Source organism: Odocoileus virginianus, chromosome 13, assembly GCF_023699985.2.
Source record: "Odocoileus virginianus isolate 20LAN1187 ecotype Illinois chromosome 13, Ovbor_1.2, whole genome shotgun sequence".
In the NCBI taxonomy this organism is placed as follows: domain Eukaryota; kingdom Metazoa; phylum Chordata; class Mammalia; order Artiodactyla; family Cervidae; genus Odocoileus; species Odocoileus virginianus.
In genome coordinates, this window is record NC_069686.1 from 18,574,556 (window position 1) to 18,588,946 (window position 14,391).

Below are 14,391 nucleotides of genomic sequence, written 5' to 3' on the forward strand. Positions count from 1 at the left end.
TCATTGCTGTTAAAGAAAGAAGGGCTGTGGTTGCAAGTTCTCCTAGAATGCATTTGGGAACCTTCACTTCTAGCTCCTCCTGTGGCTCATCTCCAAAGACTATTAATTGTTTACCATACTGTCTTGTTGCCATTGTGAAAGCCCTTAGAATGTGTAGGAGGTGTATGGGCATGATTTTCAATGGAAAAGACAGGTTTTAGGCAAGGAAGTAGGAGTGTCACGCACTGGTGGTGGTCCAAGATTGAGGTCTAAGAGTTAGAGGCTACAGACTTCAATGCTGCCACTAGTTTTCCCTTGATGGTAAAAAGAAAGGAAGAAAAAGAGAGTAAAAAAATGGGGAAAAAAGGACCCCTAACTACAGTATGGGGCTTCACCCATGGCTCAGTGGTAAAGAATCTGCCAGCCAATGTAGGAGACACAGGTTTGATCCCTGGGTGTGGAACATCCCCTGGAGAAGGAAATGGCAACCCACTCCAGTATTCTTGCCTGGAGAATCCCATGGACAGAGGAGCCTGACGGGCTACGGTCCATGGGGTCACAAAGAGTCAGACACAACTGAGCAATGAACACACACCTTGACATAGAGTAGCTACACAGTAAATGTTGGGGGAAGAATGGGACTGACTGTGGCAGTCAGGGTGCTGGCAGGAAGAAAATGGATCATTCCTGTTGGGCAATTTAATAATGAACAGGACTGTTTACAAAGTTGTGGGCAGGGTGTGGGAAACCACAAGGGGTTTGCAGTGCCCAGACCTGAATGGGAGAGGGTTACTGAAATCCAGAGAGAGAGAGAGAGACAAAGACAGAAAAGACACACACACACACACACACACACACACACACACACACACACGAGAAGAGTGTAAAAAGGGCAGCCAGACTGAGGCCATGGTCTTGAGTTGAGTGATGCAGCCAGCCTCCAGGGACCCCACAGGGAGGAAGAATGAGAGGAGGCATGAATATTCCAGCCTTATTTTCTTCCCCTCCAGTCTCCTGCCTGGTCCCAAATGAAAGAAGCTAATCTGAAACCCAGAAGAAAGATGATGTAGCACATATAGGTCAGTCTTCAGGACACAGCAGAGTGGAGAAATGTGAGAGTAGATGCCTAGGAATAAACAGAAACCATCGCCGCATCTTCTGGTTTTATTTTTTCAAACATTTGGGTTCCTGAGTGCTACAAAGATTCCGTTTAATTTTATACGGTTTCTCTTCCTCTTTGACCTTTAACTAGTACTTCTTAACAACAATATCACTGTGTCCCTATTCTTCTCCCTAAAAGTATCTAGTTCTTGTCCCCAGGTAACTTCTTCACAGCCTGAGCCCAGCACCTTCACTCCACTCTTGATTTGATTTTACTCTGTGGGAGCAGTAAAGAAGGATTCCAGACTCCATTTAACAAAACACCTCAGGAGAATGAAAACATGGCCAAATAATATGGATGATGTTGAATCATGTTGAAGTTACCAGCTAAACTGAGAAGACTTTCAACTTTTAAGTTGTCCTTTAAAGACCTAACTTTGATAAAACTTGTCCCTTTGAAGAGGAAACTTTTAAATAAAAAGATTGTTGTGGCTTGGTATGAATAACTTTTAAAAACAGAGCTGTCGTATAAGTTTCCCTCGGGGGTGAGTAAACAGTTTGCCACCAAAGTACTTAAATATTTTGTGAAGTACTTTATAAAGTTATTTTGTGTGCTCAGACATGTGGTGTCCAACTCTTTGTGACCCCATGGACTGTAGCCCGCCAGGCTCCTCTGTCCATGAGATTTTTCTTTCAAGAATACTGGAGTGGGGTGCCATTTCCTCCTCCAGGAGATCTTCCCAGGCATCAAGCCCACACCTCTTACATCTCCTGCATTGTCAGACAGATTCTTTTTTTTATCTTTTAAAAAAATTTATTAATTTATTTCAATTGGAGGATAATTACTTTATGATATTGTGATGGTTTTTGCTATACCTTGACATGAATCAGTCATGGGTGCACGTGTGTGCCCCCATCCTGGGCCCCCCACCTCCCTCCCCACCCCATCCCTCTGGGTTGTCCCAGGGCACCGGCTTTGAGTGCCCTGCTTCATGCATCGAACTTGCACTGGTCATCTGTCTTACATATGGTAATATACATGTTTAAATGCTATTCTCTCTAGTCATCCCACCCTCACCTTCTCCCACAGAGTCCAAAATCTGTTCTTTACATCTGTGTCTCTTTTGCTGCCTTGCATATAGGGTTGTCGTTACCATCTTTCTAAATTCCATATATATGCATTAATATATATTGTGTATGTATTATTATACACATAGTCATATATATTGATAGTATGTATTGGTGTTTCTCTTTCTGACTTACTTTACTCTGTTTAATAGGCTCCAGTTTCATCCATCTCATCAGAACTGACTCAAACGCATTCCTTTTTATAGCTGAGTAATATTCCATTGTGTATATGTACCACAATTTCCTTATCCAGTCATCTGGCAGATGGATTCTTTACCACTAGCGCCACCAAAGATACTTTACTCAAGTACTTTTACACCAGTGCTATGAGAAAGGGCTTCCTGATGTGTGGGAGATGGGGTGGGGCATAAACAAGATAGGCTTCCAAAAAACCTGTGATTCTAGGAACATGTATATATTGGCACAGATTTTTATTGTCGCTGACAGAGTGTGGAGAGGTGTGGAGGGCCAGGGAGAGAAAACCTAAACCCCACTCAACAAAGAGATCAGGAGCCAGCGCCCTGTTTGCCGTTTATGTGCTGATCTTCTGCGAGGCTGGGTTGCAGTTTGGTGGTGTGTACAAAAGTCCGGTGTTCCAATGTAAATTATAATAAGCTGTTTGCTTACTGCAAGCAGTAGCTTGCTTTGTGGAATAAGTGGATCATTTTTTTAAACTTCCAAATGTTGACTGTGTGTTGGTTACTCTCTGTTTACCACTCTACCCCCCCCCCCCCCCACCTTTCTTGGCCTTGCCCTGGGCCCCAAGAGGCTCCTGGCCCTCTGGCTTCCAGCTGACTTTGGTGGTGCTGGAAGATCAGAGGGCAGGAAGAAAGAGGGGTCACCAACCCATTTATCCCACCATGCCCCCTTGCCAGACCATGGTTTTTACAGTGGTTGTGTTCCTTTTCGCTGCCTTCCCTGACTACAGCTCTCCTGGGACCAGGAACGCCATGTCCCCTTGCTTCTTCAGGTCTGCATGTGCTTGTGTATGTTCCTGGGTCACCATTCCTTGTGGGGTTCTTAACCTCAACAAACTGAAGAGTCTGCTTGCTATTTACCCTCTGTCAGTAGTGCCTGTATTAATTCAAGTCCCTGTCTCGAGTGAAAGACTGCAAACCAGCTGTTTCCTGCAGGATCTTGACAGAGACAAGTGGAAAAACACTCTTGCCTAATACTCCTGTTTCCCCAGCCATCCTGCCGTGGCTCCTTAGGAAATGTTAAGAAAGGAGGACTATGTGAAGCAAGAAGAAAAATTACAAGCAGGAGAAGTGAACTCCCACATCTTCCTCTCTCCTCTCCTTCTAGGCGAGAGATTTGGGAATCAAAAAGCTGTCTCAGATGACTAAAACAGAGTGACTCGCAGCTGACACAGTGACTCATGGTATAACCCAAGCCCAGGCAATGGTCAAAGGCTCCTGAGCGAAAGAAAACAAGAGTTGCAGTTTCGAAAGGAACACAGTCAAATCCATGTTAATGGGAGGAATATACTTTCCTCCTGTGTTGTCTTCAGGGCACAAACCAAAGGTCTGCTTTTCTGAGGCGTTTCTGAGGGAACTGCTGAGGAGATTGGACCCGGCTCTGGCAGGGGAGCCGGCCCCTATCACCTCCCTCAGCCGAAGCTCCCAGAGTCCCCCTGCGCTCAGAGGGCAGCAAGGAAGGACTTCATCTGTGTCTGGCACAGCCGAAGGAGCCCCAGTGTGGGAGGAGGCAGAAAGGAACTCCTCCTGAGGAAGCAGACCCAGGAGAAGAGGAAGATGTGTGGGGAGAGCAGAGGGAGTGAGGAGGGCACCTTGAGAGGTGCCCAAGGAAAGGCTCAGCTCCAAAGAGCTCCTTCCCCATGTCAGGGGAGGGGATGCAGGTTAGATCAAGGCATTGCTTCCACTTGCCACTGCTTTGTAAGATCTACCTTACAAAGTGTGTGTGTTCAGTTGCTCAGTCGTGTCTGACTCTTTGCAACTCCATGTACTGTAGACTGCCAAGCTCCTCTGTCTGTGGGATTTTCAAGACAAGAATATCAGAGTGCGTTGCTATTTCCTTCTCCAGGGGATCTTCCTGACTTAGGGATCGAATCTGCATCTCTTACTCTCCTGCATTGGCAGGCAAATTCTATACCACTAGTAAAAAATCTACCTGCTACTGCTACTGCTAAGTCACTTCAGTCATGTCCGACTCTGTGCGACACCATCCCTGGGATTCTCCAGGCAAGAACACTGGAGTGGGTTGCCATTTCCTTCTCCAATGCATAAAAGTGAAAAGTGAAAGTGAAGTCGCTCAGTCATGTCCGACTCTTCGCGACCCCATGGACTGCAGCCTACCAGGCTCCTCCGTCCATGGGATTTTACCTAGGAAGCCCCAAATCTGCCTGACCCTTCACTTAATTTTTGAATTTGATAAAAGGAGCTGGGGGCTGGGGGATGGACTTCAAAGTAATCAGTCTGCACGAAAGGGCATGCTGGCGGGCAAATTAGCTCCAGGAATTAGTTAACCCTGGCAGGGGTGGTTTCCAGTCTGCAAGGACCCAAATGCCAGTGCATTAAGAATACAGAAAAGAAAAGATGCTCAACATGGCTAATTATTAGAGACATGTAAATCAAAACCACAGTGAGGTACTATCTCACACTGATCAGAGTGGCCATCATTAAAAAGTCAACAAATAGCGAATGCTGGAGAGAACGTGGTGAAAAGGGAACGCTTCAACACTGTTGGTAGAAATGTAAGTTGGTGCAGCCACTATGGAAAACAGTGTGGCTATTCCTGAGAAAACTAAAAACAGTAAGACAAAACTATAATTCCAAAAGATACATGCACCCCTATGTTCATAGTAGCACTGTTCACAATAGCCAAGACTTGGAAACAACCTAAATGTTCATCAACAGATGAATGGATAAAGAAGACATGGTGTCTATAGATACAATGGAATGCTACTCAGCCGTAAAAAATGAAATAATGCCATTTGCAGCAACACCAATGCATCTAGAAATTATCATACTAAATGAAGTAAGTCAGAAAGAGAGAGACAAATACCATATTATCACTTATATGTGGAAGCTAAAATATGACACAAATGAAACAGACTCATAGACTTAGAGAACAAACTTGTGGTTGCCAAGGGGGAGGGGGAGAACAGAGGAATGGGCTGGAAGTGTAGGGTTAATAGATGCAAACTATTACCTATAGAATGGATAAACAACAGAGTCTTAATGTACAGCACAGGGAACTAAATTTAATATCTGGGATAAACCATAATGGAGAAAAAGAATGTATATAGGTGTGAAACTGAGTTATTTGGCTGTGCAGTGGAAATTAACACAGCATCATAAATGAACTATACTTCAATAAAAAAGACTGTAAACTTCCAGTTATAAGATTAATAAGTACTAGGGCTGTCATGTACAACATGATAAATATAATTAACACTGCTGTATATCATATATGAAAGTTTTAAGAGAGCAAGTCCTGAGTTTTCATTACAAGAAAAATTTTTTTCTGTTTATTTAATTTTAGATCTATACAAGATGATGGATGTTCACTAGACATAATCATTTCATGATGTATGGAAGTCAAATCCTTATGCTGTACACCTTGAACTAATACAGTGCTATGTATCAATTATATCTCAATAAAACTGGGAGAAAAAAAGAATATGGAAAAGAAGAAAATAAAGTTAATACAGAGAAAAGGTGTTTAAAAACACACTCCTGGACAGACTGACAAGGTTAGAACAGAGAGCCGAAAATCAAGTCAGAGAATTAGCAAAGGAAAGAATGCTCTGGGACATTTATGACCAAGCTTTCTTCCACATAAATCAAATTTTATAAGCACTTTGGACTATTTGGATGGTACTTTACAGTATGTGAAGAACCAGGTTATATTATTATTAACGAGGAGCTAAAAACATTGTTTACTTTTGGAAAACTTTATGGGACGCTTCATTGTTTGGCTTTGTAATAACAGGAATAAGTGCTCTAATTATAGTCCTCTCTCTCACTGATGCATTTTTTAAAGGGTGTTCACAGATGGAGTGTCTCAGAAATATATTTCCAGAATTTTGGCTCACAGATGTCAAGATTTTATTAAAGTACGAAGGGATCATACTTGTCCAAAACAAAACTCTGAAAGTAGACCAGACAGGTTTTTTTTAACTGGCAAAATATTTGACTAAATAAATGTTATCTACAAACAGCTTAGACAGACCTCACTGAATCATGGAAAGCCTTGATTACAATTTCTGGAAGCAGGTAAATCTCTATTTTAGAGAGACAAACCAAATGGTGTAAATCCAAATTTTACTTTTGTTCCAGAATAATTTAGTATGGCTTCAGTCATTTATATATTGCTCCAAGTCTCAGTCCTTCCTTGAAATTCCAATCAACATGAAGCATTTTGGAATGAGGAAACATACACTGTTCCAGGACTTCAGTCTGCTGTGTAATCAGACAATTTACATGGGTCAAAAACTGGGAAAAAGTTTGCTCATCTGTGACAGGATGGTTTCAGACTAGATCAGGATTCTTAATCTAATGTCTATGGCTAAAACCTAAAAGGGAGAAAAATTTTACCTTTATTTTCATTCATTTCTAAGTGAAATTCAGCAATTTATTTCATTATGAATACAGACAGCAAGCTCCACTAGCATTCACAGTGACTGTGATTTTTGTCACCAATAGAAACCACTGTTAGTCTCCCATCCCATGGAGTGCTATTGCAGGTATCTCAGCTCATCATTTGTGCTCATCACAAGATGAGCTAACTGTTTAATAACAACAGTTAGTAAACCTGTGGCTAGATCTTATAATGCATTATTAATGAAGCACCTATGGTGTTGTATCACAAATGGTTTCCTTTTTAGTTTTTATAACCCCACTTCAATGTGACTGGTTTCCTTTGTAATCCCATGTTTAAAAATATGTATGCATTTTAAAACAATATTTGGAGGAGAGGTCCACAGACCTTATCAGGCCTTTTAAAGGAGTCCATGGCTCACAGAGGTCAGAATCCCTAAGGTAAATGACCTCTAAGGCTTATGCCTGCCCTTAAATTTATATTTTGAATAGTTGGATTCAGAAAGTCCGGGGAAGGCTATCAATTAAATCAACCTCACAACATACAAAGTGCTTTCACCATCTTTCCGTGATAGGAATACAAAAAACAACCCTTGAAAAACTTGATATATCTCTTGGAAAACAAACCTAGAAAAACCTTATATCTTCTTAATCCAGAGCTATTGTTAAATGCCAAGTTGTCCTCAAGAATAAAAGTCTGTCTCTTGATTAATTTACATATTGATGGCCTGGTAAGTATGTTCTATAAGCATAGCCAGGCCAGGCAAAAGCATCAGGCAGGCCCTGTTTGTTATGAGTATCCTGTTGTTGTTGTTTAATCGATAAGTCATGTCCGACTCTTCTGCGACCCACTATGCTCCTCTGTCCATGGGATTTTCCAGGCAAGAATACTGGGGTGGCTTACCATTTCCTTCTCCAGGGGATCTTCCCCACCCGGGAGTCAAACCTGCGTCTCCTGCATTGGCAGGTGGGTTCTTTACCACTGAGCCGCTTGGGAAGCCCATGAGTACCCTGTTGCCTCTCTGCTCCTTTCTCCCCTACTTGGCTGTCCTCCCTCCTAGCAGCTACATTTTGAACAAGAACACCCAGTACTCAGACCTGCCTACCACTGTCAAGTGCCACATGAAGACTTGACCTTTTTTTTTTTTTTTAACTCCCTTTCAATATGAGGTCTTCCCTTCTGGCTCAGCTGGTAAAGAATCTGCCTGCAATGTGGGAGACCTGGGTTCGATTCCTTGGTTGGGAAGATCCCCTGGAGAAGGGAAAAACGTTTTTTGTCAAAAATGACAGAATGATCTCTGTTCATTTCCAAGGCAAACCATTCAATATCATGGTAATCCAAGTCTATGGCCCGACAGTAATGCTGAAGAAGCTGAATGGTTCTATGAAGACCTACAAGACCTTCTAGAACTAATACCCTAAAAAGATGTCCTTTTCATTATGGGGGACTGGAATGCAAAAGTAGGAAGTCAAGAAACACCTGGAGTAACAGGCAAATTTGGCTTTGGAGTACAGAATGAAGCAGGGCAAAAGTTAACAGAGTTCTGCTAAGACAATGCACTGGTCATAGCAAACACCCTCTTCCAACAACACAAGAGAAGACTCTTCACATGGACATCACCAGATGGTCAACACCGAAATCAGATTGATTATATCCTTTGCAGCCAAAGATGGAGAAGCTCTATACAGTCAGCAAAAACAAGACCAGGAGCTGACTGTGACTCAGATCATGAACTCCTTATTGCCAAATTCAGACTGAAATTGAAGAAAGTAGGGAAAATCACTAGACCATTCAGGTATGACCTAAATCAAATCCCTTATGAATATACAGTAGAAGTGAGAAATAGATTAAGGGACTAGATCTGATAGACAGAGTGCCTGATGAACTATGGATGGAGGTTTATGACACTGTATAGGAGTCAGGGAGCAAGAGCATCCCAAAGAAAAAGAAATGCAAAGAAGCAAAATGGCTGGCTGAGGAGGCCTTACAAATAGCTGTGAAAAGAAGGGAGGTGAAAGGCAAAGGAGAAAAGGAAAGATATTCCCATTTGAATGCAGAGTTCCAAAGAATGGCAAGGAGGGATAAGAAAGCCTTCCTCAGCGATCAATGAAAAGAAATAGAGGAAAACAGTAGAATGGGAAAGACTAGAGATCTCTTCAAGAAAATTAGAGATACCAAGGGAACATTTCATGCAAAGATGGGCTCAATAAAGGACAGAAATGGTATGGACCTAATGGAAGCAGAAGATATTAAGAAGAGGTGGTAAGAGTACACAGAAGAACTGTACAAAAAAAATCTTCATGACCCAGATAATCATGAAGGTGTGATCACATCCTGGAATGTGAAGTCAGGTGGGCCTTAGGAAGCATCACTATGAACAAAGCTAGTGAAGATGATGGAATTCCAGTTGAGCTATTTCAAATCCTGAAAGATGATGCTGTGAAAGTGCTGCACTCAATATGCCAGCAAATTTGGAAAACTCAGCAGTGGTCACAGGACTGGAAAAGGTCAGTTTTCATTCCAGTCCCAAAGAAAGGCAATACCAAAGAATGCTCAAACTACCGCACAATTGCACTTGGCTCACATGCTAGTAAAGTAATGCTCAAAATTCTCCAAGCCAGGCTTCAGCAATACATGAACCATGAACTTCCAGATGTTCAAGCTGATTTTAGAAAAGGCAGAGGAACCAGAGATCAAATTGCCAACATCCACTGGATCATCGAAAAAGCAAGAGAGTTCCAGAAGAACATCTATTTCTGCTTTATTGACTATGCCAAAGCCTTTGACTGTGTGGATCACAACAAACTGTGGAAAATTCTGAAAGAGGTGGGAATACCAGACCACCTGAGCTGCCTCTTGAGAAATCTGTATGCAGGTCAGGAAGCAACAGTTAGAAATGGACATGGAACAACAGACTGGTTCCAAATAGGAAAAGGAGTACGTCAAGGCTGTATATTGTCACTCTGCTTGTTTAACTTATATGCAGAGTACATCATGAGAAATGCTGGGCTGGAGGAAGCACAAGCTGGAATCAAGATTGCCAGGAAAAATAGCAAAAACCTCATATATGCAGTTGATAGCACCTTTATGGCAGAAAATGAAGAAGTAAAGAGCCTCTTGATGAAATTGAAAGAGGAGAGTGAAAAAGTTGGCTTAAAGCTCAACGTCCAGGAAACTAAGATCATGGCATCTGGTCCCATCACTTCATGGCAAATAGATGGGGAAACAGTGGAAACAGTGGCTGACTTTATTTTTCTGGGCTCCAAAATCACTGCAGATGGTGATTGCAGCCATGAAATTAAAAGGTGCTTACTCCTTGGAAGGAAAGTAGTGACTAACCTAGAGAGCATATTAAAAAGCAGAGACATTACTTTGCCAACAAAGATCCATCTAGTCAAGGCTATGGTTTTTCCAGTGGTCGTGTATGGATGTGAGAGTTGGACTATAAAGAAAGCTGAGCACCAAAGAATTGATGCTTTTGAACTGTGGTGTTGGAGAAGATTCTTCAGAGTCCCTTGGACTGCAAGGATATCTAACCAGTCCATCCTAAAGGAGATCAGTCCTGGGTGTTCATTGGAAGGACCGATGTTGAAGCTGAAACTCCAATACTTTGGCCACCTGATGTGAAGAGCTGACTCATTGGAAAAGACCCTGATGCTGGGAGGGATTGAGGGCAAGAGGAGAAGGTGACAACAGAGGATGGGATGGTTGGATGGCATCACCACTCAATGGACATGGGTTTGGGTGGACTCCAGGAGCTGGTGATGGACAGGGAGGCCTGGAGTGCTGTGGTTCATGGGGTCACAAAGAGTCGGACTTGACTGAGCAACTGAACTGAACTGACTTCAATATGGAGTGAGTACAGGTCTCTTTCATGCTAAATATTGATGGCTGATGATCATACTAACCATGAAATTTATTAATTAATTCTATGATCACTTAGTATGGGCCAGACACAGTTCTGTGACCTCTCCAGATACTTATAATTTTTATAACAGCCCTATTTTATAGATGGGAAAACAACAACACAGAATGTAAGCTACCTGCACAAGTATCCATGGCAAGGAGGAGAGGCTTGGGTTTCAAACTCAAGTAATCTGATCCTACAACCCTCATTCAGAGACATTGTGCTAAACTGCCATAATTTATTTAACAAATTCTCCATTTGTTGATATTAACATATGTTGCTTATAGTTTTTCACTACTAAAAAATGACTGAATGTTTATACATAAATAATTTTATACATTTCTGATTGTTTCTTTAGGGCAAATTTCTAACCATTAAACTGCTAAGTTAATTTAAAAAAAACAAATTGCTAACATACTTTATATTAAAGATTATACTAATTTGATCAGAACTAATGATGATCATGTACTTGCCTATGAGGCTTCCCATGTGGCTCAGCAGTAAAGAATCCACCTCCAGTGTAGGAGATGCAGGAGACTCGGGTTCCATCCCTGAGCTGGAAAGATGCCCTGGAGAAGGAAATGGCAACCCAGGCCAGTATTCTTGTCTGGGAAATCCCATGGACAGAGGAACCTAGCAAACTACAGTCCATGGGGTCGCAAAGAGTTGGATACAACTGATTAACTAACACTCTGCCTAGACTTTAGTCTGCAAAAATACTGAATCACCATGTTGTACACCTGAAATTAATATGACATTGAACACTTGAAACTAATGATATTGTAAATCAACTATACTTCAGTTTAAATATACATGTACCGAATACATGCATATGTGAATGGGGGAGAAAAAGAATGTTAGTTCTTCACTGAGCATGAGAAAACTGAGATTCTGCAACATTTGACAATGTTTTAGTGCGTTGAGACCTAGAGGATTATCTGGGATACTTTAAGTCATCAACAGCATTCTCAGCTCTTTCTGAGTACCTCCTGGTTTGAGCAGGGAAACTCCGTTCCTCTATCTTGTCCCTGAGATTCTCAAGCTCCTTTCTTCTGATTGCAATCCTGGATTGAAGAAAACAGGAAAAATAATTTCCTGCTAAGCACATTTCTGTTCTTAATTTCCTTATATGTTGTAACTTTTTAGCACACATACGATTTTGAGAATCATGTGTGTCTCTTGAGAGTCCCTTGGACTACAAGGATATCAAACCGGTCAATTCTCGAGGAAATCAACCCTGATATTCATTGAAAGGACTGATGCTGAAACTGAAGCTCCAATACTTTGGCCACCTGATGCGAAGACACGACTCATTGGTAAAGACCCTGATGCTGGGAAAGGTCGAGGGCAGAAGGAGAAGGGGGCGACAGAGGACGAGATGGTTGAATGACATCACCGACTCAATGGACATGAGTTAGAGCAAATTCCAGGATATGGTTAAGGACAGGGAAGCCAGGTGTGCTTCAGTCCATGGGGTTGCAAAGAGTCTGACACAACTGAGTGAATAACAAAAAATGATTACTATTTCCCATGCTACCTAAAATTACACTTTGCCACAGCACCTCAAATTTGCGTACCATAAAGATCTATTTTCCATATGCTTCAGAAATCACTGGGGTGAGGATTACTTACCTGTTTTTTGAGGTTCTCTCCCCCTGTTAGACCCTACATCCAATTAATGGGTCTATTCTACCCCCTTAGAAATCCATTCATTTCTCTCCATTTCACTGTTATTCTAGTTTCAGTCACCTTCATATCAAGCCTAGATCAGCAAACAATCATCCAACTGGTTTTCTTGTTTCTATCTCTTCCACGCAGTGCATTTCTCACATTTTGTTTAAAGATAATCCAAAAATGCCTGTCTCAGCACATTCCCCTGATTAAAAGTCTTCCAGTGGCTCCAGTTTTGGCAGTTTGGCATGACAGGCAAGGTCTTTCTGACCCAGCCCCTGCTTGTCCAGAATCTCTGCTGCCATCATCCTAAATTATTTGGCACCCCACAAATGCCGTTTTCTCCCTTACTTTCTGATCTTGCCTTTGCACGAACTGCTGCTGCAGACTAGGATTTGGTGGCCACATGAGCCCCTCTTCTGCATGATGACTCAGTCCAGCCTAGGAAGTTGCAAATCATAAAAAGCCATTAATACTAACTCAGGAATCTTTTGCAAATGTAAATCAAGTTTGTTGCCACTCTAAAGTTATACAGTTCTCAGGCCTATAGTAAAATAATCAAGGAAAAAAACTGAGATGAAGTGTCAGATTTTTTTTGGTCAAAAAAATCAATTTGACACACAAAAAAAGATTATAAGAATGATGAAATAATATTGAAAAGAACAGAGGAATGAGAAGCATGATAAAAATAATGCTGAGAGAAAAGAGTCCTTTAATCTCAGATCAGATTCCTTGCTTAATATGCATGGTGCTCACCCCAAACTCAGAAACAAAGAAATAACATTCCAGCTTCTCACAGGTTTGGGTTTATTTTATGTTTATGATGGAAACTTGGGATAATTAAGTAGATTAAGATTTCAAAACCAGGTATCTTCAGAAGAAGCGATATATATATATATATATATATATATATATATATATATATTTTTTTTTTTTTTAATCACTCTGCTCCTGGTTGGTTGCATAATATATATTGAGCTGACATTTCTGAGTTTGATTTGTTGGTCATATTTTGGTCAGTTAACTGCACCCTAAATATTTTCAGATTCATAGAGGGGAGATATAAATCTAGAAAAGTCACTTCTTCACAATATGGTGATTATCTTACTTAAAAATCTTTTTGCACACACAGCTGTGGAGCCTGGTGGTAGAGGACAAAGCCTTAGCTGTCAGGATGGATCCTGGGTAGCAAAATCTCTCTGTGTAGATTAGTTTCCAGGCCCCAGAAGACTTCTGTCTGAGCTCTGTGGAGAACATGCAGTGTGGAGATACAAAGTGAATAAGACCTGTCTTCCCAGGGCACTTAGCAGCCACCTGAACAACTCAGTTCTGAGGGCAGGTTTGGCGCAGTCCGGACTCCAGGCATTGGTATCACCTCAGTGGAAGACTGCGGTACCCCAGAGGGCTGCTGCTAAAGCATTTGGTGAGAGATAAACTGCCTGGGAACCCCTAGAATCTGGGGAGTTAGGTAATTTAAAGGGGCTTCCCAGGTGGTGAAGAATCCAGCTGCCAGTGCAGGAGACGCAAAAGACGCAGGTTCAATGCCTGGGTCTGGAAGATCCTCTGGAGGAGGACATGGCAACACACTCCAGTATTCTTGCCTGGAAAATTCCATAGACAGAGGTGCCTGGTGGGCTATAGCCCGTGGGGCCGCCAAGAGTAGGACATGACCGAGCGACTGAGCACGCAGGCACACACACAACCTCTGCATGAAACGGGCTCCAAGCAACAAAATTGAGCTGTTACTCAAAAGAAGATTGAGAAGACCAGTAGTGGCTATAAATACTATAAGGAAGACTCTTCAAGTTATATTAGGTATAAACCTAATCTTTCTCCACTATCATGAGGCAAAAGTACCTCCTGCACGTGGAAAGAAGAGATGGCCAGTGTCCTAGGTCCTTGCGACTCAAAATGTGGTCCTTGGATCAACTTGTGAGAAATGTAGAACTTCAGGCTCCAATGCAATCTTCCTGAATCATAATCTGCATTTTAATAAGCTTCTCAGGTGATTAGCAAGCAATTTAAGTTTGAGAAGTGCTACC